The 27259-nt window shown below is 33.7% G+C and overlaps 1 protein-coding gene across 1 annotated transcript in view; it reads right to left on the bottom strand.

Annotated features, from left to right (window-relative positions):
* Positions 1-25603, bottom strand: part of LOC110032735 — a 42087-nt gene extending 16484 nt beyond the window's left edge. The window contains exon 1 of the mRNA XM_020736467.1: positions 25379-25603. The gene's annotated coding sequence lies outside the window, so the exon portion shown is untranslated. The remainder of the gene's footprint in view (positions 1-25378) is intronic.
* Between the last annotated feature and the right edge of the window lie 1656 nt (positions 25604-27259).

Below are 27259 nucleotides of genomic sequence, written 5' to 3'. Positions count from 1 at the left end.
ATAGGGATCACAGATGAAAATGCAAGAATTCAATTCACAGATGAAAATGCAAGAATTCAAACTTTAGTAAAGACCAGCATTGAGACGCGGTCAGGTATCTTAGACTTCTCTGTTATTCCAATGGATGATTTTAAAATTGTCCTGGGGATGAACTTTATGGATCAAGAAAAAACATTAACAATTTCCTTTGTCAATAGCATGTGCATCATGGAAGACAGCCAAGCTTGCTTAGTACCAACAATAAGGGCTAAGAAGCAAGAAGGCAACATGTTATCAACCATTCAATTCAAGGAGGGCATTCCACAAAATAAAGGGAGTCACTTGGCAAGAAAAGTGGTGGAAACCCAAAAGGACATGCCAAGGGAAGTGGTGGAGGTTCTTAAGGAAGTACCACCAAGAGCTAGAAAAGATCATCGGATTAGGCTGGAGCCAAGGGACGGAGTTGCCAGCCAGGAGGGAAGAGTCTAAGTTTGCCAAGAGCAAGCAAAAGATGTGAGACCTAGTGCTAAGAGGAAGCCATAATAAGGGCATTGCAAGCTTAAGTGGGGGAGAGTATCACGCTCCGTCATATTCTAGAAATTGACAAGACTCTCATAGGATGGAAGGTTCTAGGGAATGCCAGAATATAGGGAGGCATCCATGGGACTCTAGAAGACTCCACATTCAGGAGAAGGCTAAATGGAAAAACTCCAAAGAAAACTCCAGAGTAACCTAGAAAGTTCTAGGGCTATGAATGTACATAAGAGAAAAGTAACTCTCTATAAACTAGAATAATCTAATATATTATAAAATGTTCCCTTAGGCTTGGAGGGGGCTATAAATAAGAGCCCCTTCACTCATTTGCAATCACCTAAGAAAGTATCCAAGCTTCCAAGATTTCAAGTGTTGTAATTGTTATTTCTTAGTGAAGTGTTCATTTCTCCAATACTTCTCCCTACTCTTCTTTTTAGAGTGTTTTGTGCTCACAAGTCCAAGTGTTGTGAGGATTAGGCAGATTTAGTGCTAAAGGAGAGCAATAAAGCCGCACTGGTGGCTTAGGGAAAGTTGTCACAGCTGATCTGAATGTGATGCATGAGTTTATCGATTGAGCAAGAGCTTCGTGAAACGGACGAGAGGAATAGGAGGAATCTCCAATCAACCTTATTGATGTTGCTTATGCAGAGGATTGGAGGCAGCTTTACCCCCAGAGGTGATGGTTCATCTTCACAATAAGAATTGCTCCAGTTTCCTGGTTTCCAGCATACCCGCTTCCCAGATTTCCAACAATCCGGCTTCCTAATCAGTTTCCCTGATTTTTTGTAGATCCTTACCACTAGAGATGCAGCTATCCCGCTGCTTTCCTTGCAAGTCCTACCTGCTATTTTTGGCATTTGTTCCCTAAAGCAGTCCAACTTCCTGGTTTCCAGCAGTCCGGATTCCCGGATTTTCTGTAGCCTTACAACAGCAGTCCTCTCTTATCACTGCTCTGCATCCCAGCTGATGCTCGACTTCTCGAGGGCGATCCCCTCAAGATTGACCAGGCTGCTCTCATTGGTGAATCTCTTCCTGTGATTAAAAACCCTGACGATGAGGTTTTAACTTGTTCTACCTGCAAATAGGGGGAGTTGAGACAGTTGTCATTTCCACTGGCGTACATATATTCTTTGGCAAGGTTGACCACCTTGTTGATTACACCAACCAACTTGGCCACTTCCAACAGGTTTTCACCGTCATTGGGAAATTCTACATCTACTCCATCGCCATTGGTATGCTTGTAGAGATTATTGTCATGTATCCTATCCAGTATCACAAATAAGGGATGGGATTGATAACTTGCTTGTCCTCCTGATTAGAGGCATCCCAATCGCCATGCCCACCGTCTTCTCAGCCATTGTGACAATTAGATCTCATCAGTTATCACAGCAAGGTGCAATTACAAAAAGGATAATTGCCATGGTTGGAATGATTGCAGACCCTAAAAAAGAAAGTTATGGCATCACTGAGGTCAACTTCCATCCTTTTAATCTTGTTGACAAGAGGACTACTTTAACTTATATTGATGCTCAAGGTCACTGGCACCATGTCAGCAAAGGTGCTCCTAAGCAGATACTTAGCCTAACCAATGCCAGGAAGGATGTCAATAGTAAGGTTCATAAATTTGTTGAACGTGGACTTTGATCTCTTAGTGTTGCTATCCAGGGTGTTTCTCCTTCAGAGTTTTTTTCCTGCATCAGGCCCTCCTCTAGAATCTTGTACTGCAACAGATCCTTCAGACTTTTTTCCCGCAACAAACTTATCTCTAGAGTTTTTTCTTCCTCCTATTCAGCAGGTCTACCCTGCAGCTTTTTCTGAGAATTTGTCGAGCAGGAAGAATAAATAATAATAATAATAAAGACAATTTAACTTCGATAGCTTCAATAATAACAAATTTCTACTCCAAATATTGATGTATAAGCAAGCAAAAAGATTGAAGTTATAAGCTAAAAATACAATTTAACTTCTGAAAGACTAATTGATCTAAATTTAACGAGAGACTAGCGCCTTGTTCTCTTTAAATAAATGAGAGCAAGCAGAGTTAAGGAAATAAAATATTCAGACTGAAGATTAAGAGAATTTCAATCACACGCAACCAATGTAACATGTACATTAGTAAGAGAATAATGTGATAGGGATTATATTTTGCAAGGATCGAAGTCAATTGAATGGATTAGGTATTACGGAAAACAAAAAATAAAATTTAAGCAAAAATGAGATCTTAAGTTTTGGCAAAGCTTATAGGTGATAAAGAAAGAGAGAAACATAATAACCTAGCATTCAAAAAGATATAGAAGTTAATTACAGGATTTAGTATTACCAACACAAAGAGTTTTAGATCATAAATCATATCTTTAATACATAAATGAATGTGGACCCAAAAAATACTTTGCTTCCCAAATTAATCATCTGATTTGTTTTTGTAGGAGTGACTTCATATCAAAATCTCAAACCCAATTTTGATCCATCTTACTTGACCATGAGATGTGGCAAAGACAAGCACAGACACATTTTCCTCCAGCACTCATTCTATTTCTCAGCAAACAGAATCAAACAGGTAGAAAACACATTTTCTTAGATCCTTATAAACACAGTTCATAATCCTCATACAATATCTGTTTATATGGAAGCGTACATAATTAAATTCATCAAAATAAATACAGAGATTCTAATTAACATCATATGAATTTAACTCACGCCATATTTCTTTAATTTATGGCATATACATTCTTCTCCAACACACCCAAAAAATTTACATCAAAATACTTGGCCACCTTACAATAAACCAACTGACTCATTTTTCCCTAAGACAACAATTAAGATAATAATTGGTCTATAAAACTCAAAAAGAATAAAAACTAGAATACAAAGCTTAAAATACCATTAAAAAATATTATATGTGTATACCTTTTAACTAATATGAGTATCAATAATCATAGATATAATTAGCTCAGAGCATTAGATGACAAATTAAGATTTGATATAGAAATGAAAAAGTAAAGCACACAATCAGAAGCAATAAGCATAAAAACTTTCAATGGATGAAATATAATTGTTTTCTGTCCAATCATTCAATGTATCATGATAGTCAGATAAAGCGTCAATTACTTGATTCACTTTCATTTCTATTCTCATACTTGTTAGTCATACAAATATTTTATAATGTTTATCGATGTGTTGGCACAATTTTTCATATAATCATCAATTCACCATTCAGAAAGGTTGAACTTTCTCTAACGCAGCAGCTATCAATGGCCCCTTGTAAAGAAGATTATATGAGATACATTTAACTTCATTATAGCATCAGGTACTATAAACATGTCACTATGAAGAAACAACTTCAAGCATATACAAAAAAGTTTAATGTAATTGCAAGAAAATAAGCAATAGCCTAAGAATATTCATGCTCTTCTTATTAGAGATTAAGTGCCTAGGCACACATACTAGATAAACCTCAGCACTGATTTATACTACTTCAAATTTTAGAAGACAGAATATACCGAAAATTATCTCAAATGATAGTTTTACCCATCCATCCATCCATCCATCCATATATGTATATATAGCCATTGGATGAATTCGTACGTAAGGAAACCAAATGGGTTATGCTACAGTAAAGAACTGTACATTAATTGCTTAAGCACTAATATCAAGTAACATTTAGACCATTTTATTTAAATTAGTAAATCAATTTGCAAATGATAAAAAACATAAATATAAATAAATACATTTATATATCAAAATGATCAAAATAAAAAAATTAAAATATCTTTAGTCATTTTAATGTTATGGGAAAATTATGGTATGGAATTTTAAAATTTTAAATTTTGTCATTTGATATTTTTTAACGTTACACAAAACTAATGAAAGCATGCCGAAATGAACAATGAAAATTCGAGACATGAGACTAGATAAATCAAAACTCGCATCCCTATAGCCACGAGAAGAATTTAAAAATAATGAAAATAATGCTCAAGGAAAAATTATAAAAATTCAATTAATTGGTACGAATTCTATTATAAAGTTTCACTAAATTTATAGTGCAAAACATATTTTAATATCAATTAGTCAATTATATCACTAGGTTTAAAAGTAGCCTTCCATATAGCAAATTGCATAACTATATAAAATAAAAATATTTTCTTATTCAGTATCAGAATCAAACTTGTTAATTAGATTAATCTTAATATAGTAAAAATAAAAGTATTTTCTATATAAAAACTTGCACAAAAGATGCTTGGTAATGAAATAAGAAACTCTCATGTCGGCGTGCACAATTCCAACAAAATATCCATAATCACGTTGTCTTAGAGCTCATCCTTTTGCCTTAAACGGGAGAGCCCTTCCATGGTGAAGCCTCCTTGATGGTGCTTGCATTTTTCAACTCCTTGGGCATCTCAATTTTAGAGAGGAAGAGAGTTGAGAGAACGAGAGAGTGAGAAAGAGAGAGAGAGAGAAGGGAGGAGAGGAAGGGATGCTAGATTTTTTGGAGAATATCTTATATTAATATCTTATTTTTAGCCAAAAAGGACTATCTAATTAAAAAATAAATAAATAAAAAAAAGAAACACCTTTAGCAACTCTAGAATAAAACAATGAGATACATTATCATATATAGCCCACCAAATATGACAATCAATCCACCATAATTGATAAGAATTAAATCTTAATTCCCTCTTCCTTAAGTGGTGAGCCCACCTTTCTTGGATGAAGTAGTTTTGCAAGTCAAAGCACTTAAGCAAATTTTCTTCCTTAAAAAGGTAGTGAATGTTGCGTCCCTTCATATAATTGGCCATAGTCTAAGCACCTAATTAAACATTTTGGCCTGCTCCAAGCTCAAACTGTAAAACCCAATTTTGAGAAATCAAGTAAGAGTTTGGTAACTTTAAAATATATCCCAAGTTTCACGTCCCTCAAATTTCAACTGAATCAATTTTATAAAATTCAACACGTCGAATCGATCAACTTGATATATACACTATGCAAAAATTTTAAACGTAAGAGAAGATATAAAACTATGAAGTTATAAGTTTAAATAAACTTAATTAATCCTAGTTAACTCCCAAATCTCTCCCACGGCACAATAGTCTTTGATTCTTTTCTAAGATTCTCAGAGTAAGATGGTTTGAATGGCTGAGATCCAATGAGATCACATTAGATACTATATAATCCCTTCCCTCTCCTGAATTCTTTCTCACATGAGAGGCTCTGCTTGGGCACTGTAGCAGGCACAACTACACGATCCAAAGGAGGCCGCAAGTGGCGATTCAAGACAATAGAGAGAAAATTTAGGAAACCCTCTTTTGTAATATTTGTAGCATTTCTTTCCTTCCCTAGGTTTCTTTTTTAACATGTGCTACGAATTCAAGCATTCAATATGTGAAATAATTTTTTGTTAACTTAAGAAAAATAAATTTTTGTAGGTTTTTATGTGATCATGTATTTGACACTATCGCACTTAGAATTTTCTCCATATTATGGATGAATACCTATATATGTTGTATAAATGCAAACTTGATTTGTCACATACTATACATTTGATTTTATTATATTATGAATCTGATGAACATACTTATAAAATCATTGTTTGCAGGTATTTATTTCTATGATTCATACATATGATATATGAAATGTCTATGACGAGTATTTGTTATAGAAATTATGATTTAAGAAATATCACTAGTGATGTTATATGTAGATTATTATATGAATACTTGCAAGTATGAATGATAAAGAATGATGACATTCCTTTTTTCCGGCATTCAGACAGAGAATATACTCTGGGAAACATTGGGATCAGAGGGGGCAGAATGTAGAGAACTGTTGATACCGAAGAGCTATTGATAACTGCTATATTGGGAAGGACCTAACCTCTGACGTAGCACTTTTGTTGGATGACGACCCATGACACGACAGAACCTGAAAATAATTGAGGCATATACAATTACAAGTGATATTCCTATGATTATATTGATGACTCTTATGAATATTCTTATTATTACACATAAATTGATAAAATAAATATTTTCTACAGCAGTAATGATTCTCTGCAATACACGTATTTTCTTGTACATGTTTTATACTAATATAGCATGATATAACATATGTTATGGATATGTACAAGAGTTAAATATGAGGCACACATTGTTTCTTGTCCGTCTATAAAAATAAAATTTTATTTTAGCCTAGGTTACTTCTCTGAGTTTTTTGTAGCTCACTTTACGTTGTTAACTTCTAAAAAAGGGTGAGATACACCGGGCGAGTTGTCATGTGTGATATGTACAACTTTTGTATTTCATAATTCTATGTGTTTGTACAGCTTTTGTATTTCATAGTAATGATTCTGATATATTCAAGAAGTGATGGTGATCATGCCAAGCATCTGAAAATAGTATTGGAGCTGCTCAGATGGAATCAATAATATGCAAAGTTATCAAAATATGAATTTTGACTGTGAAGTATTGTATTCTTGGTGCATTTTGTCAGTGGGCAAGGAATCTCAGTGGATCCTTAGAAGGTGAAAGCAATTATAGAATGACCTACTCCAAAGACTGTTACGGAGGTACGCAGTTTTCTTGAATTAGTCGAATATTAGAGAAGGTTCGTGATAGGGCTTTCACAGATAGTTATATCGTTGTTCAAGTTGATGAGGAATGATAATCAATTTAAGTGGACTACAGAATGTGAACATTATATTCAATAATTAAAGAAATATTTGATCACGGCACCAGTACTAACTATTCCATGAGGTACTGAAGAGTTCCAAATTTACAGTAATGTATTGTTGCGAGGCTTGGGTAGTGTTTTAATGCAAAACGAAAGGTGATAACCTATGCATTCAGAGAGTTGAAGCTATATGAGAGGAATTATCCGACGCATGATCTGGAGTTAGTTGTTGTAGAGTTTGCCCTTAATATTTGGAGTCCCTACTTGTATGAAGTGAAGTGCAAAGGTATCACTGATCATCAAAATTGGAAATACATTTTCACACAAAATGCACTGAATTTGAGGCAGAGAATATGGCTAGAGCTTATAAAAAACTACGATCTGTATATATACTATTATCCTAGATGAGCAAATGTAGTTGTCGATACTTTGAGTCGTAAATCCACATGTAGTGCAAGCTAAATTACTAATCGGAGTTGAAATTGATTAAAGAAATCGATGTATTGCAGATGGAAGTTAGATGATCAAGACATAGTGAGTATTTACATCAGTTGATCGTGTAAATAACGTTAATAGATAAAATCAAGTCATCTCAAAGAGTTAACAATGAATATTCGAAACTTCTAAAATAACTTCGATCAAGAAAGAAAAGTCAAATATGATTGTTGATGAAGATGGTTTTATCAGGAACAAGGTGCAGTTATGGGTACCTGCTGATATAGATTTGAGAAAAGAAACGCTACATGAAGCTTATCATTCATGGTATAAAATTCATCCAGACAGCATTAAAATGTACATAGATTTGAAGTTGATGTTCTAGTGGTAAGGTATGAAGAAGGATATTATTGAATATGTGACTAAATGTCAAGCTTGTTAGATTATAAAGAATGAGAATTAGAGATTCAGTGGATAGCTATAACTATTGTTTATAGCTGAATGGAAATGGAAAAAAATTGCTATTGATTTTTTTTATGAAATTTCCCCAATCCAAGCAGGGTCAAAATAGTGTTTACGTCATAATTAACAAGCCAACAAAGTCGGCTCATTTCTTGTCAATAAGATATAGATTCAGTTGAAAAGTCGGCAAAATTATTTATAGAAGTAATTATCATATTATATGTATATTCATCAATTTTTTAACATCAAAGTCTGGTATACTTTCAGTGAAATTACTTTGAACATATATTTTTTAGGTACTATTTAATCTTTATTAGTATCTCATTTTCTTAAAATTGACACATGAAAAATATTATGCATATTAAACAAGTTTACTAATAAAGCTAATCTATAAGCAACTTCCTAATCCTTTCAATTACTTCAAATGCCTCTGATATATCTAGAACTCAACTTTCCACAGCCAAATCGGAAATACCTTTGTTGGCCTAACACTCCAAAATACAAATTAATCAAAAGAGAATTTATTAATCATCACCTCTCTTTCATTGACATAATCTCCTCCTTCTAACAGAATCTTTTTCTTTAATTTTTCAAATTAATCTTCTTCTCATTCTTCTTCTGGTGAGTTCATGAAAAATAAAATGAATGTATGTCAAGATGAACTAGCCCTCATTGTGAATGAACCCCCTTTTTTATTTTACCCTACAAATTTTACAAACCACCTTGGAACAATTTCTCCTAATGCAGATAATCAATTTATCTTCACCTGAGTTTTCAACACCAAATCATTGCTCACCAGCATATTCTATCTCCCCAATTAATCACTCATAATTTTCATTAATAGAGTGCAATTTAATTAGATCAATAATATCTCTCAACCAAATTTAATCCTCTTTTCAAATATTGGTTGTGCTTAATTAAAATAAATCATTTACATGCAAATTGATCTAACCAATTTTTCTTCTTTACGTGAAGCTGTAAAAAAAATATAACGAAATGCATAAAATATATAACTTAGTTAGTATATTTTAACTGACCTGCTCAAAGATGTCTACATTCTCTCACACTCAACAATACTACAAGTCAATCCTAAAATCATAATGACAAATTTTTACAAACTTGAGCCTAAGGCACCAAAACTTCCCACCGCTCAGTATTAAGATTATGAGTTCACATTCAAGAAAATTTGATCAATTAAAATTTAAAATTACATAGAAGCTTCAATCAATCATACTAGAAATTTCTTTACCTCCGTTGAAACTAGCATACTTAGTTGTGAATAAAAATTATTAAATGGTCATGCTTTCATTCGAGTCTAACACTAATATGTCAATAACTACATCTATGTCTTCAATCAATTATTATATGCTCGAAACTTAGAATTAATATAGTAAAAAATCTCCAGATTAAGATATCATCTAGTTTGATGCAGTTTGTTGACACTTTCATCTTCTGCCAATAAAATAAAAATTTACTGTACTTTTTTCATCTCCTCCAAATATACCACTATTGCATTCTTGATTGTTCATTGTATCATAAAAATAAACTCAGTGTCGGTTATTTGTCATCTTCTATGAGTCTTAACATTGGCGTGGAATTAGTTATACCAACACTGTTTTTTTTATTTTAAACATGTAAATGAATAAATTCAAATGCATTTATAAATATCAAATATCCATTTTTTTACAAATTCCAAGTAAACTTTTAAAATTAAATGTAAATCCTAAAATACAAAAAAAAAATATTCTCACATAACTCTAAATAATGCATATTCATGAGAGTCGATGGGCTGCATTGAGGCTCATACAAATTGGACTTTGTACTTTTGACTTTCATTTCGTTGATGAAGTTCAGGCTCACAACTATTGTTGCATTAATAGAGATCAAAATTGAGATCACTACTACGTCAAAGCTCACAGTTAGTGTCAACTGTCTTGATTGTTGTGTGTATCAAAGCTTGTGCCTATTATATCATTTTCACTAATGACGTATCCTAAGTTGTGGTTGCCACATGTGTCAAAGCTCACAGCTATTGTGTCGAGAAGAAGTCGCAAATGAAGCTACTAGAAGAAAGCAAACCTACTGATTTAAATGACTAAATCCTATTAACCCATAGGCCAATTTAAAAAAAATGAATTGATAGCCAGCTAAATTGGGTGGGTCAGTAAAGGGGAATAAGCCACATGTAAATTCCAATAGCTGCTAAGCAAAATTGTGAAGCATATATGGCCTTAAAGTCCCATAAACATTGTCTCACATCCTACTACACAACCTTCATCTCCCAAGTCCAACCACCCATAATGCAAGGGCTCAAAAGCACTCCAAATCCCTCTTTAGCACACCCGGCAAACAAAGAAAGACTAGTAACGACTAACTAGCCTTGTTTCTTACAAAATTACACTCCTGAACTCCATCATACTCCACTAACTACTTAAGATCATATGCTCATACCTTAAGCTAACCACCCGCCATCATTTCCATATTTCTATCCCACTTAAAACAGGTCCTAAAGGAGATCTTTCAATCAACCTAAACTAGCGCAATTTAGAATAATTTTGGTATTCCATCACACTACATCTCTCTAAAGCCCTCAAACATGAATCACAAACTCTAGATCACATCCTTCGATATTAAACTAAAAATCAAAGTTATGTTCATCCATTAATCCCAACAAAAAGTTACCAATCACTATCAAAGTGTTGAGATATGTGGAGTCCAGTCCACTACACCTTTCATTGGGCAGTTTATTTCTGCAATGTAGGAAATTATTCCAGCAGTTAAACACGTTTATTTCCCGAATTTATGATTCGGCTTCTCCGCTCTCCCGCTCTCCCGCTCGCCCTTCCCTACGCGCGAAACTTCACCTGCCCTCCCGCTCTGGCTTCGCGATTTAAGGCTTCGGCTTTCTTGGCCGAGAGGAATAAGAGTTACGATAAGGAGGAATCAAAATTGTGGCTCCCCTAGGATTCCTTTGGGTTGTGGCTTACAGGTGAAGAGGAAGGGGAATCGTAAGTTGACATGCCTAAAGTATGTTACTTTTACTTGCACATTTAATACATATATTAATGATATTGCGCTTTAATGAAAGATATTTTTTTATATTTTTGGTTTTAGGTATACTAAATGGAGTAAATGGAGTAAATGGAGTAAATGGAATAAATGGAGCAAATGGAGAAAATTTGAGTCAAATGAAGCAAAAAGACCAATGTTGATCTGGCGCCTAGGCGTTACACAATAGAAAGCCTAGCGCCTAGGCGTCAGAGACGGTTATCTAGAAAATCCATTGAATTTGGATGAATTTTGAAGAAATGCTTGAAGAAACTCTTGGGGATTTTGAGAGCTCTATTTAAAGAGATTTATGGAGATTCAAAAGAGAGACTTTTGGAAGAGGAAAAGGGAGTCTTTTGTAAAGAAGTGGATTCTTCCTATGGAAGAGAAAGTCTTGGAGGCTTGCTTGGACTTTGAGGAGAAGAGAAGTGAGAGATATCTTCTTCATTAGAGTTTTAAATAAGTTTAGAGTGGAATTGTAAGAAGAGTAAGTGATTCAAAAGAACAAGAAGGATTGCTTGGGAAGGAGTTCAAAGATAAGTGTATTTTGTTTATTTTTACTTAGTCTTGACTTGTAAACTTTTATTTATATATAAATTCATGTGTTGTTGTTTATTTCCCATGAGACCTGAGTAGTTTCATTGACTTGTAAACTTTTATTTATATATAAATTCATGAGTAGTTTCATTTGTCTTTCTCCCTATAATTAGGAATAATTATGTGTAGGAATGTAGTTTAGTAGAAGTACTTTTAAAATTCGATATATTGTGATGATCCTAACTCTATGCTTAATTTACTTATCGAACTTTGATTTGTTAAAATCCGTTGTAAGACATAGTGACCCGAAATGGGCTATAATTCAACATAGTAAGAATCACATTTTGCTTCATAGATGAGAATGTACTTTATGAGGTTAAGTGCAAATAAATAGAACAATAAGTTTTGATGGGCGTAGAATATGAGATTTTCGGGTGACAGACTAGAATCCCTAAATTGGTCCAGATATTTGAAAACTAAGGCTAGATGTTAGCCTTCAGGTGAGGGAAAGTTGGAACTTTAGAGTGAGAGCTAGTATCTTCCAGCCTAATTATGGGTTTAGAGACCAAATGACCAAACTCTGTATTAGTCAAATGTTCTTTATGCACTCGAGAGAGGGTAAGGAATAAAATTGCTCATATTTGACACAATACCTTAATTATATTTAAAAAAAAATTTCTACACTAATTATAAACTCATTGCAAGGGGAATGATGTTTTATACGAATTTGAACTCTTCATACATTGTTAGTTTAGCGTAGTGATAACTTTACATTTAAAAACCTTTCTAGATTGTCCTGAGTTTACATTTTGAATTTGCTTAGCATACTTAGCATTCCTTTTTATTCTATAGGACTAGATATTACACAAAAACTTGCACTCTTTTTCTATATAAATTTACTACAATTAAAAGAAGATTTTATTAAAGTTAATTTTATAAGAGTTTTTTTTGTCTGTGCGATCGATACTGGGGTTTTTAAATAAAATATTATATTACTTGAAACGATATGTATACTTGCGTAGTATTCTAGTGAGTAACTTATTTTTTCTATCTTTATATACTATTTAATTTTGCACACTAGCCGTTGAATATAAATTAGGTCAAGTCTTGGCTATATTTCTGAACTTAAATAATTGTGTAATTGCGGGTTGGTCACAAATAGGGCTGTCAAAAAACTTTGTTGTACGCGAGCAGTTTGTGTTCGGCTCGCTGGGAAGCTTGTATTTGATTCGTTTGATAAACAAACGAGACAAACACGAATAATTTTTTTCATTCGGTTTATAAACGAACCAAACAGAAACAGTCATTTATCCGATCGTGTTCGAATCATTATTATTCGAAATATTAAATAATTAAAAATAATTATATATAAAAAATGTATCATATTTAGAAATAATTATATACTTTAACAATTTATCATATTTTAAAAAATTATATCCTATAAATTATAATATACAATAAATTAATAATAATAATAATATATTTATATTAGTTGTATAAATATTATTATAAATTAAGCATGATTCATAAAAAAATTTAACCTTTAAATAATGAAATGCTAATAATTTATTTAAAAATAATAAATTAATTAAATTTTATATCATATCCCTTCTCGAAAGCTTTAGTTTTCAGCTGCCTCCCCTTCTTCTGATTCTTCTCCTTCTCTCAAAATCACGAAAAGCTTTCAGACATGAGAGCTTTAGGTTTCTCGTCGTATTCGTTCTCTAATCTTTACTTCTGTTTATCTTCGATAAATTTGCTTTGTCCTCGTAGAGTCGACGACTTGGCGTTGGATCGACTGCTCGTTATTCTTGCTTGGTTATTCGATATTATTGCTTGGTTGCTTGTAAGGCTACTGAGGTGTCCTCTTTGAGTGTCTTTTCTTTAATATTTCATATTCATCTTCAGGTTCACCTTTTAACTTAATTTTTTTTATATTTCTTTTAGATTTATTTAGTTTTTTTAATGAAATCTAGTTTTTGAAAGTGAAATCTCGTATATTATCTCGAGATCTAATTTTTTTATGGATAAGATATAATATTATGATTTTTTTGTGAGCTGTGTTTCGATTATCGTGCATTTGTGTTTTGATTCATACAGGTTTAAGCATTAATTTCATATAGGTTTAAGCATTTGCAAGGTTTCAAACAATTCAAATAATTTGAATAATACAAATAAATTTGTAAGGTTTTGAACAATTCAAACAATTCGAATAATTTGAACAATTCAAACATTTCAAATATTTCATACATATTTCAAACAAATCAAACTAAACACGAATAGTCGCTTCACAAACAATTTCAAACACGAGTCTATTTCAAACACACTTAATTCAAACGAACTAAACACGAACATGAGCTCTGTTCGTTCGTGTTCGATTCATTTACACCCCTAGTCACAAGTTTTCTGTTGCTCCCTTTGTGTGTTCTTCCTCGTGTTGCTCGCAGCTGGAAAGAGAGAAATTGAGGGGGGGAGAAAGTCTTTCTTGTAAGTTGAGCAGATCGACTGTGTTATCCTTACAGCAATAAAATCCTCTGCAATTCCATGGATGTGGGCAATTTGCCGAACCACATAAATCTCTGTGTGTTAATGTTTTACGATTTTTCTCTTTCCAATTTTTTGCTTTATTGTCATCGGTTTCATAACAAATGGTATGAAAGCCGAGGTTCAGGTCAGATAAAAAATGATAGATGGAAATGAAGTGAAGGTAACAAGGATCGAAAAGTTTGATGGCACGGATTTTGGTTATTGAAGGATGCAAATAGAGGATTATTTCTATGAGAAGAAACTTCATTTTCTGTTATTGAAAAAAGACCGGAAAAGATGGATGAGACTGAATGGAATCTGCTGGATTAACAAGTTCTGGGGGTTATTCAATTAACTCTGTCGAGATTCATTCCACACAACGTCATAAAAAAAAAGACAGTTGTAGATCTCATGACAGTTTTGTCAGGTTTGTATGAAAAGCCAGCAGCGAATAATAGGATGCATCCGATGAAAAAGTTATTCAACTTAAAAATGATGGATGATTCGTCTGTTGCACAACATATAAATGATTTTAATGCTATCACAAATCAATTTTTATCTGTGAAAATTGAAATTGATAATGACATACATGCACTGATATTGTTGACTTCAATGTCAAATAGTTGGGAAGCAATCAGAATGGTCGTTAGTAGCTCTATAGGTAAATCTAAGCTGAAATATGATATATTCGTGATTTAATTTTGGCTTATGAAATGTGCAGAAAAGAATCTGGCTAGATCTCAGGTTCGAATTTAACAATGACTGTTGATTCCAAAGGAAAATCACAAGACAAGAATTCAGACAGAGGAAAATCAAAATCAAAGCACAGAGGCAAGAGCAAGTCAAAGTCTGTTCAGCAAGCTACCTGCTAAAATTGTGACAAAGCTACACACATAAAGAAGAACTGCAAAAATCTTAAGAAGACAGAGAACGTCAGTGCTAATGTTGTAACTAAAGAAGTACAGGATGCACTATTACTTGTAATTCACAGCTCAACTGATGATTGGATACTGGATTCAAGAACTTCCTTTCATATATCTTCCCACCGGGAGTTCATACGGAATTATGTTAAATGTGACTTTAAGGTGTATCTGGATGATGAGAACCTTTGAACGTGATGGTAATGGGAAACGTTGACATTGCACTCTCTAACAAGAGCAAATAAACTTTGCAAAAGATCAGATAAATTCCTTAGTTGAAAAAAATCTCATTTCTTTTAAGCAACTCGATAAGTGTGATCATTCAGTAGAATTCTCAGATAGCACCTGGAAGATCACAAAAGGGGCACCGGTATTGGCTCGGGGTAAGAAAACTGGTACACTATAGATGACTATTGATTTAATTAATAGTGTTGATACTACCGCTGCAAAGAAAACAACAAATTTATGGCATTCCAGGCATGGTCACATGCGTCAGAGGGGAATGAAAAAACTTCAGTCCAGAGGAAAACTACCAGAACTGAAGTCAGTTGATCTCACCATGTGTGCGACTACCAGAACTGAAGTCAGTTGATCTCAGCATGTGTGCGAGTTGCATTATAGGGAAACAGAAGAAGGTCAGTTTCTTGAAAAGTGAAAGAACGTCAAAGGCAGTAAAACTGGAACTAGTACGCATAGATGTGTGGGGACCTTCTTCAGTGACATCTCTTGGAGGCTCTCGTTACTATGTCACGTTCATTGATGACCACAGCAAAAAAGTATAGGTTTATTTTTTGAATCATAATGGTTGAGACAAAAACAAACTTAAAACTGAAATGTTTGAGATCTGACAATAGTGGTGAGTACATTGATGGTAGGTTCAAAGAGTATTGTGCAGCTCAGGGCATCAGAATGGAAAAGACCATTCCTGACACACCACAGAAAAATGGAGTTGTCAAGCATATGAACAGAATCATTAATGAGCGAGCTAGAAGCATGAGATTACACGTCAGACTACCACCAACTTTCTGGGCAAAAGCGGTCAGCACTATCATTTACTTTATCAACAGGGAGTCATTTGTTCCATTAGATTGTGAATTGCCTGAGGTCTGGAGCGGGAAAGAAGTCGAATTTTTGCACCTCAAAACTTTTGGTTGCCTTTCTTATGCCCTTATTAATCTTGATGATATAAGTAAACTTGAGGCAAAGTCAAATAAATGTTATTTCATCTACTATGGAGACCGATGCATTTGGCTATCATTTCTGGGATGACAGGGACGGAAGGTAATAAGAAATAGAAATGTGATTTTTAATGAGAAGATTAAGTACAATGACGATGTTAGTACAACTTCTGAAGTAGCTCCTCAGAAATCCGAGTTGGTAAGGTTTGATGACCTGCCAGAGGTCACAGTGCAGGGCAGAGATGTAAGTGATGAGGAGAGTGGGTCCAATGCACCCATTTCTATCATTCCGCAGTCAGTTTTAGAGTCGTCCACCCTTACAGCTACAGTTCGCAGGTCAGTCAGAACTTTCTCCTCAGCGTTTCTCACCAACCTTGAACTATATTCTTTTGACAGATGATGAAGAACCACAGAGTTATGAAGAAACCTTGCAATATGAAAATTTGAGCAAGTGAGAACTGACCATGAAAGAAGAGATGGATTCTCTGCTAGAAAATCAAACATGGGAGCTGACAAAACTTATACCAGGAAAAAAGACATTACACAAGTGGGTGTACCGAGTGAAAGCTGAGGATGATGGCACTAAGAGTTACAATGCTAGACTTGTTGTAAAAGGATTTCGGCAGAAGCAGAGTATTGACTATTTTGAGATTTTTTTCTCATGTGATGAATCTCACAACCATCAGAATGGTACTGTACATGGTGGTTACCAAAGATCTATTCCTTGAACAGTTAAATGTGAAGACAGTTTTTCTTCATGGAGACCTTGAAAAAGACATCTACATGCACTGGTCTGAGTACAGGAAAATGAAGATTGAGTTTGCAGACTGAAGAAGAGCTTGTATAGTCTGAAGAAAGCTCCTAGAAAATGGTATAATAAATTTGATAATTTCATGTAAAATGTAGGGTACACCAGGTGTCAGTCAGATCATTCTTGCTATATCAAACATTTTGACAATTCTTATACTATTTTACTATTGTACGTGGATGAAATGCTTATTGCAGGGGCCAGAATTGATGAGATCAATAATCTGAAGAAATAGATGTCAGAGCACTTTGCAGTGAAGGATTTGAAAGTTGTACAGCAAATCCTTGACATGAGAATTGTCAGAGATAGAGTCAGAGGCACGTTCAAACCTTCACAGGCAGAATATGTGAAAAAGATACTCAGCAGGTTCAATATGGACAAAGCAAAACTAGTTAGCACACCTTTGGGCAGTCACTTCAAACTCGGCAAGAATCAGTTACACAAGTCGGAGGAACGAGACCACATGATCCCTACACCTCATATTGGTTCACTTATGTATGTTATGGTCTGCACAAGACCGGATATTGGTCATGCAGTGAGAGTTGTGAGCAGATACATTAGTAACCCAGGAAAGAAATATTGAGAAACTGTGAAGTGAATTTTGAGGTACCTAAAGGGCTCTTCAGAAATCTGCTTATTTTTCTCATAAAAAAGTTTAGAGGTACAGGGTTATGTTGATGCTGATTTAGCTGGAGACATTGATAGCAGGAGTATTACAAGGTATGTTTATACTCTTGGTGACACTGCAACATCATGAGGCTCTAACCTATAAAAAATAATTTCTTTGTCTACTACAGAAGCTGAGTATGTAGCAGTGTCAGAGACTACAAAGGAAATGATATGGCTACAAGGCTTCTTGGAGAAATTAGGTAAGAAGAATAAAAAAGGCACTCTCTACAGTGATAATCAGAGCGTCATATTCCTTGTCAAGAATCAAGTATTTCAATTCAGGACCAAGCACATTCAGATCAGTCATCACTTCATTCGATTATTATTAGATAACGGACAATTGTTACTTAAGACAATTTGTAGAAGCAAGAATCTTGTTGACATGTTGACTACAGGTGTTACACTTAAGAAACTAAAGTTGTGCTCAGCATTAGTTAGACTTCTAGTATGAAGGAAAAGGCTCTGAGTTGCAGAGGAGGAGGATATCACGTTTGAGGAAGGGGACGATGCAGCTAGTGTCTTAGTCTCTGAGTGAGAGAATTGTTGAGATATGTGGAGCCCGGTCCACTACACCTTTCATTGGTCGGTTTATTTCTGCAGTTTAAGAAATTATTCCAGCAGTTAATCACGTTTATTTCTTTCCTTATATTGCTTTGTTGTTCGCCTGAATTTTCTATTCAGATTCTCCTACTCTCCCGCTAAGACCTCACAAAAATGAGGTCAACACTCTCCCGCTCTAGCTTCGCGATTTAAGCTTCGGCTTTCTTGGTCGAAAGGAATAAGAGTTACGGTAAGGTGGAATCAAAATTGTGGCTCTCCTGGGATTCCTTCAAGCTGTGGCTTACGAGTGAAGAAGAAGGGGAATCGCAAGTCTTCTGCTGCTCCCTTTCTGTGTTCTTCCTCGTGTGCCTCACGGGTGGAAATGGAGAGGAGAGAGAGGGAGAGAGAGCCTTTTCTTGTATATCGAGAAGATCGACTGTGTAATCCTTAAAGCAATAAAATCCAAGAAGATCGACTGTGTAATCCTTAAAGCAATAAAATCCACTGCAGCTCCGTGGACGTAGGCAATTTGTTGAACCACGTAAATCTCTGTGTTATACTGTTTTGTAATTTTTCTCATTCCAATTTTTCATTTTATCGTCCTCAGTTTTCACAAACACAATGTTAATCAAAGCAAACCTAGAAGTAACTACTATAATTAGAACATTTAGGCAGCAAAGGAGGCTTTACCATATAGTGGATTTGCCTCTAAAGCTTGCGAATCATTTCAAAAATTTAAAATTAATAAATCTTTTTTATAATAGAGTGGTTTATTTTAATTAATAAAATAACTTGTATGTTGCTTGCGAGTCTATGATATTAGTAGAAAAATCAAGCTAGTTGGCTCCAAAATAAAGCGAAGCTAATATTCCTAGTGCGAACTCATTATTAAACTGCCATGGGTAAAAAACATGGTAAGGGAGTGTTCCATCTTACAAAACAAAACTTTAACTTGGAGAAACTAAAGTCTCCATCATCGACTCCTCTTTATTTATTTTTGTTAAATATATAGGGCGAAAAATTCTTACCTACAAAATGTAAAACAATTTATTGCATAAGAACTTAAATTTAATAACCAACATAGATATTGTTAATATCCTTTTATGAAGATCAACATAGATATTGTTCATAAGACTAGATGCCCTACTCATTTTGAAGATTAAATTTAATAACCAACATATTATGAAGATCAAATTTGAATTGATGCCCTACTCATAGATATTGTTCATATCTTTTTTAGAAAGATATTAATACGTTAATATGATTGTTATTCATAGATAAAAAAAACTTATATTTTAAAATATAACGATAAAATCATCAAACTTCAACATGTCAAAACTTTAGAAAAAGCACCAACCATAACATCTCATAAGTTTAGTTCTGATCTTCAACCAAAACCCATAAAAAAGGTGTCAAAACTTTAATTGTTGTAATGGAAATTCCTACTTTTATGGATAGCACTACCACTTCTAATATTAATTCCATCACCTTTATTAAGCTTTCATTTTTTTACCCTAGCACTAGAAACCATAAGATTTAGAATCATGAAAGAAAAAAAATTCAGAATTGACCACACTACACCTATTCTAAACTCCTATTGCAGACCCACCTGGGTGAATGACAAAGGAATAAAGCTCTCTAGTTTGGATTGGACATTACGGCTTCCCAACAGACACAAGTCCAATGGAGAGTTTTTTTTTAAAATGAGAAAAAACCCAAGTTCACCTAGCTGGGCTCAAGATTTATACCCGCTAGTGATGAGGAGAACCCAATCACATCCAAGGGAAAGATCCACTAAGGCTCCATGATGACTTCATCTTCATCCAAATTAGACTCAATCAGGCTAGACTGACCGAATATAATAACCAACATACTCTAATTTAACAAGAGGTCGAGCGACCTCTCCAACAGGCCACCCATTCATCCCGAGCTTACATCAAGGCCACAGATCTCCTGTACTTCTTAGTTTTTTTCAAGATTTAAAATTGCACAGTTGGATATTGAGACTTTGTTGTTCGTTAGACAAGACGTAAACCTCAAATTTAAAAAATTCTATAATTAATAAATATTATATAAAATATAAAACATGAAGTAAGAAATAACATATTAATATTCTACATATTAAAAAGTAAATAACAACATACTAAGTAAAAAAGTAATAAATAACGTAAAATTAAAAGTATCACATTAATATCTTAACATCATATTATGAAAAAAGATGGTAATAGAAACATTTGAACTATTAAAGTAAGCTAAAATATTAAAATAAAATAATAAAACATCAAGACATAACAATCAAAATAAGTTTAGCATCAATCTTTCTCTCACACTACCCCCTTAAAAAAGAACATAAAAATTCAATAGCATTTGAATTTTTAAATTTTAAAATCCTAATTACTATCATCATCCAATTGATTTTTATTAAAATCATCCGCATTATAAATTGCTTATCTCGTTTGTTATCCTAAATCGTATCTTTATTCTTTCGTTGCTAATTACCTTTAATCCTAGTTATCTCTACTTTTTACTAAATAATTACCAATAGAGCATTAATTAAATAATAATTATGTTAATAGTTAAAATTTCAACCACAAAGATTTTTATAGATACATTTTCTTTTTACTTTTTTTTTATTTATTTAGTGTGTGAGATGTGAGGGTTAATATGTGAGAAATATTAATATTACTTTTAATTTTGTTAAAAAAATCGAATAGCTTAAAAATTCTAAGATGTTTTTTGAGGCAAGGCACGTCTCAAGGCACCCCATAGCTTGGGTGAGACATAAGCCTCACCGAGGGATAATGAAACATAATCTTAAATCCAATTTTTTTGTAAAAAGTACTGAGATGAACCTCAAGGCGCATCTCATATTACACAATTTTAAACAAAATCCTTTTTTTATATTGCCCTTTCTGCATCCTTCTCGGTAGTGCTCAAGATATTAGACCTAAACTTATAAATAAGTAGTCTCATCCATAGGTTCATACAAGTTTAGGTCATTTTAGAATTATTCAATATGTAAATTATACTTCAAGCCATTCATTATTGGATCATGTTTCTTCTCTTATATTCATTTTCCCCACGTCTTTCTCACTTCTACTAAACTAATATAGTTCAAGGATGACCCATAAATTGTTTGAGATTCAACACTTATTACACGTACAAAAAGTAACACCTAACTCTCATGACTTACATAATTGTAGTAGTCCTTCCACTTCTCTTTAGCAAAATTGCATGTAATGATTTGAACAAATTTGCCACTTTTAGAATTATACAATATGTCACTGACTTTGCTCTAAGTTCCCAACATTCTTCTATAAATGATCGAACACATTAAACATACTAAAAATCAAAAAGGATAGCTTCTATGCAGTCTCATCCTTCGTAGCTCTTACGAAAGATGGAATACGGAAAATTTATTTTTAGGCCATAAATAAAGTCATTATAACGTATAGATTTCATATTCTTGATTAGATGATATGTGACATTTGATCTAAAGTAAAAATTTTTTCCCTTAAATTGGTTTCAAATTATCACCAATTTAGTATTTGATCAAGAGATAAAAGAAAATTTGATCTCAAATCTCATGATAAATCATACAAATGGTTGGTAATGATATTTTGATTTTCAAATGCACCTTGCATATTAGTTATGTGGTTAATAAATACTATCACAAAACCCTTCAAAAAAATTCTTTAGCCGTATACTTTGAACAGTTAGGATTTTAACCCGTAAAAAATTTTTTAGTCGTGTGCACTGATGACATTTTGGATTTTAACCCGAATGAAATAAATTAATTGCATTATCTAAAATAAGTTCATGAGTATTAAGAACGATAACTTGCACATCAATTTAAGGAAATATTAATTATCACCAACAAAAGTGATTTTCAAGCATTCATCATTTCCACTGCAAAAATACAAACCCTTCCAAAGTTAAAGCAACCTTAGACTAGATTTGCCTAAAAATTTTATTGAAATAAATTCTCATAATCTAGATGGTTCTATAAGTAATTAATTGAGGATATTAGAATTGATGTTTCCCCAATGATTATTCTTCAAAATTTGAATAATTTTGTTGAACTCTTGCAATAAAAAAAGTTCCCACCTAATTCAATCAAGTTAAGGTTGTAGCACATTTGAGGTCACTTGTGATGCTTCTAAAGTTGGGACTAGGAGAGCTTTGACTCAAGAAAATCATCATAGAGTATTATTTCATAAAAAATATTGAATGAAGTAAAGTGACGATATTCAACAAAAAATCATTAAGATTATAATATCTTTTGTGAAGGGAGGTTATTCTCAATTGAAATCATCAAGGCCCCAAATTTACAAACATCCAACAACAACTAAATCATAAATATGCCAAATTTGCATTTTTCTCGAGTATACAGTTGAAATAGCATTCATTTATATGAAAAAAGGAAGCCACCTAAGCAAAAATTTACACATCAACTTGGCATACCATAGCTGCAACATAAAAATGAGTAGGATTTGATCCTCTCAAATATGTATTGCACCTTGACCTCTACAGCTTAAATTGGCCTCTTCATTTCTTCCCAGTAGGTCAATTCTATTCCTTCTGGGCACCCCCAATTCAAGGAAATTGATACTTGATGTTTATACGTGGGTCGTTGTCTGGACTATTCATTGTCATAGCCGTTGGCGAGTTGCTCTCGTTAAATAGGTTAAAATATGAAGATGGTCCCATCATTCTTAATAAGCATACAAATTGACGAAAGGCTGTTGAAAATTGAAAATAAGTATAAAGCCCCTAAGTCCCAAGTATTTATAGGTTAATGAGATTCCATCATATAGAGGAGTCATATCATTGTCTTGATTAAGGAAATAATAGTAGACACCATTCCCAATATCAAAGCAAAATAAGTAAAAGTAAATTTTTGTTTTCAAATAATAAATACTTCATCTAATTATTTTGATCTTTTAGTCAGCGAGTCACCAAAAAAGCAAAAAAAATCAAAGAATTAATTATATGTCAAATATGTGGACTCAATCAGTAAAAGAAAAGAAAATACACTCACCTGAGACTCAACGTTCACTCGTCCAAGACGCAATGACACTCACATGACTAAAAAGGACTTTCTCAATCCAAATGAATAATAGAATAGTTTCGCCTAACTCATACATGGCTGTCCTAATCCAAACTTCATTTGCTTCAATATATTGGATTCATCAACCCAATTAAACTCACTCTATTCCTCAAAACAGTCACTTAGAATACAAGATAAGTTCAGATTAAGCAAGTTGAGCAACCTTGTTTAGTCAACAGACAACCCACAAATCAAGATCAAAAGATTCCAAAAGGAGTCGCTCCTATTCAACCATCCATGTTTACCTATCCTAAGTCTTGTCATAGTGCCCATGTGACAAATAAAGAATTCATCTATTTATTTATTTATTTCAATTATGACATTTTTTGTAGCGCTCAAAACCCTATAAGTATGAGGCCAATGGGCGCCAGCAAGAACATTTATAGTATCACGTACTTTTTATTATGGCAAATAGAATATTCAGAGCTTTCTCGAATCTCTCTCTTTTAATTTTTGTTCCTTTTAACAACCCAACCTCACAAGTCATATTAATAAGCTTTGGATGTCACCATTGGACAAATTCGGATCGAACATTGTGGAAGCAAGTACAGAGATAGATCAAACGGAAGGACGTATGAGAAAAGCTGTGGGAACAGATAATAAATTTTCACATAAGATAGTGCAAACCCAAATTGGATGTAAATCTACTCAAAGAAGTAAGAATGGGATTGTTTAATTCAATTTTTCATCAACAATGTTCCTCAAAGGGTGAATTCATCATTTTGTGGGGTTTGAAACTATTGACCACATCTTTGAAAGAAAAGGAAAATATCATATGGCCACTTGTCAAGAGGTTAAATATGTTATACACACACAAATAGAGTTGTGAATTTAGCTCGTAGTACGTTGATCACTCGAAAACTGATTCGAATTTTAGCTTGGATTGAGAACGGATCGAAATAAATGAGCCTAGCTACGAGCCAAAATTTTGGATATAATTTTTTTTTGAAACAATCCTAGTAATGTTAGGGCCATGAATATAGTGAATTTAGCCCAAAGATCGTTAATCGCTGCAAAATTGATTCAAAATTTTGGCTTGGATCGAGATTGGATCGAAATAAACGAGTCAAGCTATGAGCCAAAATTTTTGTTCGAATTTCTTTCGAGCGGATTTTGACCGATCCGGGTCTGGCTCGAAATCGAATCCTTAACAAACCTACACACACACGCACACGGATATATATACATATATATATATATATACATATGTCTGCAGATGGACGACTTTACTAAATACAAAGAAAACTTTTCAAACAAAGTACTCTTTAAAACAGTATGATATGAAGAAACTGATGCATTTGATACTTGTCTCCACAAGTAAATACATAATAAATAAACATCAATTCATTGCAATGACTACAAAGTTTCGTCGCCCAGCCAATCTGAAATTAGGCTGGCCAAGATTGTTGAGTATCATAAAACCAGCATTTACAAACTATCACGTCTCTTACAACAAAAAAGGTGTAATAGTTTACATCATCTGACAATCAAGTTGGAATTGCCCAAGTGTTAAAGGATGGGATAGATATTCCACCAAATTAAGTGTAAACAAACAATCAAGCCAAGCACCATATAAACCTGAAGTGTTTGTGTTATATTTCTACACCTTTTACAGTTTTCTTACAATAATAATCATCACAATATTAAAGTTATAAGTCCAAGCATTCTTCGAAGTCAAGCCAAAAGGTTGGGTAAGTCAAGCCAAAAGGTTGGGTGAGTATGCCGCAATTCTGATCTAGATAGATCCATCGAAGCGGAAGAATGTAAAATTTCCCCTAGAAATTTTAACAGCTAGACGAAAAAGTTACCAAAAACAATTACACAACAGCATGGCAATGGATATACCTATCAGCATAAATGCAATGATTTCTTGTACATGCAAGCGCGAAGTACATATTCCAATACGCTTACGAATGACCTATCCACTAAAAGAGAAGTTGGCAGCTAAATGGTTGGAAAGGATTACCCGCCAGCGCATGGGATCTTGACAGAGACTGGAACACAGAAGACTGCTGTGAACAGTGTCAGGTGCACCGCCGTGCGACCATCGGTCTCTCTCTCTGTCTCATGGACAACGAACAATACAAATCCATGACCGAACTCGAGCAGCCGTTTGGGATTGAGGGAGAACCTGAGTGAGAACGGCAATCGCGCTCAATTCTTTCCCACTGGGTAGATCGACCTCGGTTCCTTTTATTGTAGGGGACGGTTTACATAGATAGCACTCAATTTCTATGTATTTACATATCTAAAATTAAGGGGTATTTTATTATTTTAAAATTATTTTATGGATATTTTTATATGATATGAATGATTTGGAAGATATTATAGAAAAGTTGACGAACAATTTGAGGATTTGAGCAACTGTTTAGAAGAGGGAGAAGGGCATCCCTCTCAATTTTGTCTACCTCCCCATAATTGCTTTCTTTTTATGGTTTTACGTACATGGCACACAACTTCTACGTATTTGCATATCTGATATCTAAACTTCAATTTTTATGTATATGTCACCTTATCTATGCATAATAAAATGTATTTATTTATTTTAAAATTACTATCAATGTTATGAAAATTAGACTAGACATTGAACCGGAAGAAGGTTGAAGGTTCAATAGTTCAATCGGGCTTCAACCAGATGACGTAATAAATATTTAAATTATTTTAATATAATTTAAATAACAGAATAATGATCTTTTAATATCACTATTATGGATTCAATAAATAATATTTTAATTTAAGAAAATATTTTTGAATATTTTGAACAATATTATAAACAAAAAAAGTTATAACATGATAATATCTCTCTTTTTTTTAATTTAAATATCTTATTTTTAGCCATCCGATGAAAATGAAGAGGCTAAAAGTGAATAATATTTGAACCGACCAGTTCACTGATTTTTCAGTTCAACCCCGGTTCTAACCAGTTCAATTTCAGTTCTATGTAGCAATGATTTTGAGCTTGCATCGAACTAGTAGAATGACTAGTTCACGGCTGAATCGGTTGAACCGACAGGTCCGGTCCGGCTTTTAAAACCATGGTTTCAGAAGTTGTTGAGATGGGCCCGGAGGGAGTCGTCCCTGAATTTAATCTAGTATCAGATCCTCCTCAGTAAACTCTAAGGTGAGGCTTGCGATGATATTGAGGATGATTTATCCGGGAACCTTTTTGATTTACTACACGTCTTTCTTGATGAGAATGGCCTCCTTGGTGACGAATTGCACGATTTTAAGATGACTTCTCGTCGAGTGATGATAGTGACCATAAACGCCTAAAGACTATGATTAATAATCTTGTCTCTTAGCTTGATGTTGTTGATCATCATGAGTCTACAGAGGCTCAAAAGATACTCGCAATCAATCAGGAAGATTATAATAAAGATGAGATAAATTCACTTTTATAGAGCAACAAAGCTCCTTTAATTGCTGATACGTCTAAAATATATAGTATTTTTAGACACATTTTTATACCTATGTTTTAGATATTGCACTTTAATGGAAGGTATTTTTTTATTTTTCTTTCAAGTACAGATAAAAAGGTGAAAAATGCTTAAAGGAGTGAAAAATGAGTAAATTTGGAGCAAATAGGTGAAAAATGTACAAAAGTATTTTGATGCCTAAGTGTCGGTTAAACTGAGAAGGCCACGCCTAAGTGCCAGAGGCCCCACTCTTAAGCGCCAGTGGCAGTTATTGGATGAGTAAATTCGGCTTTTGTGAATTTTAAAGAGGTTTTTGAGGCACCTATTGGCTTAATAGGTGGTCACAACCACCATGGATGAAAATTACTGCGAAAGGATGCATCTTTTGGGGAAATACATCTAATCAAGACACATTTTGAAGAGATACCAAT

Source organism: Phalaenopsis equestris, unplaced genomic scaffold (assembly GCF_001263595.1).
Source record: "Phalaenopsis equestris unplaced genomic scaffold, ASM126359v1 Scaffold001014, whole genome shotgun sequence".
NCBI lineage: Eukaryota > Viridiplantae > Streptophyta > Magnoliopsida > Asparagales > Orchidaceae > Phalaenopsis > Phalaenopsis equestris.
The sequence above is the reverse complement of the archived record's forward strand: the minus strand, read 5'-3'. Positions and strand labels throughout refer to the sequence as shown.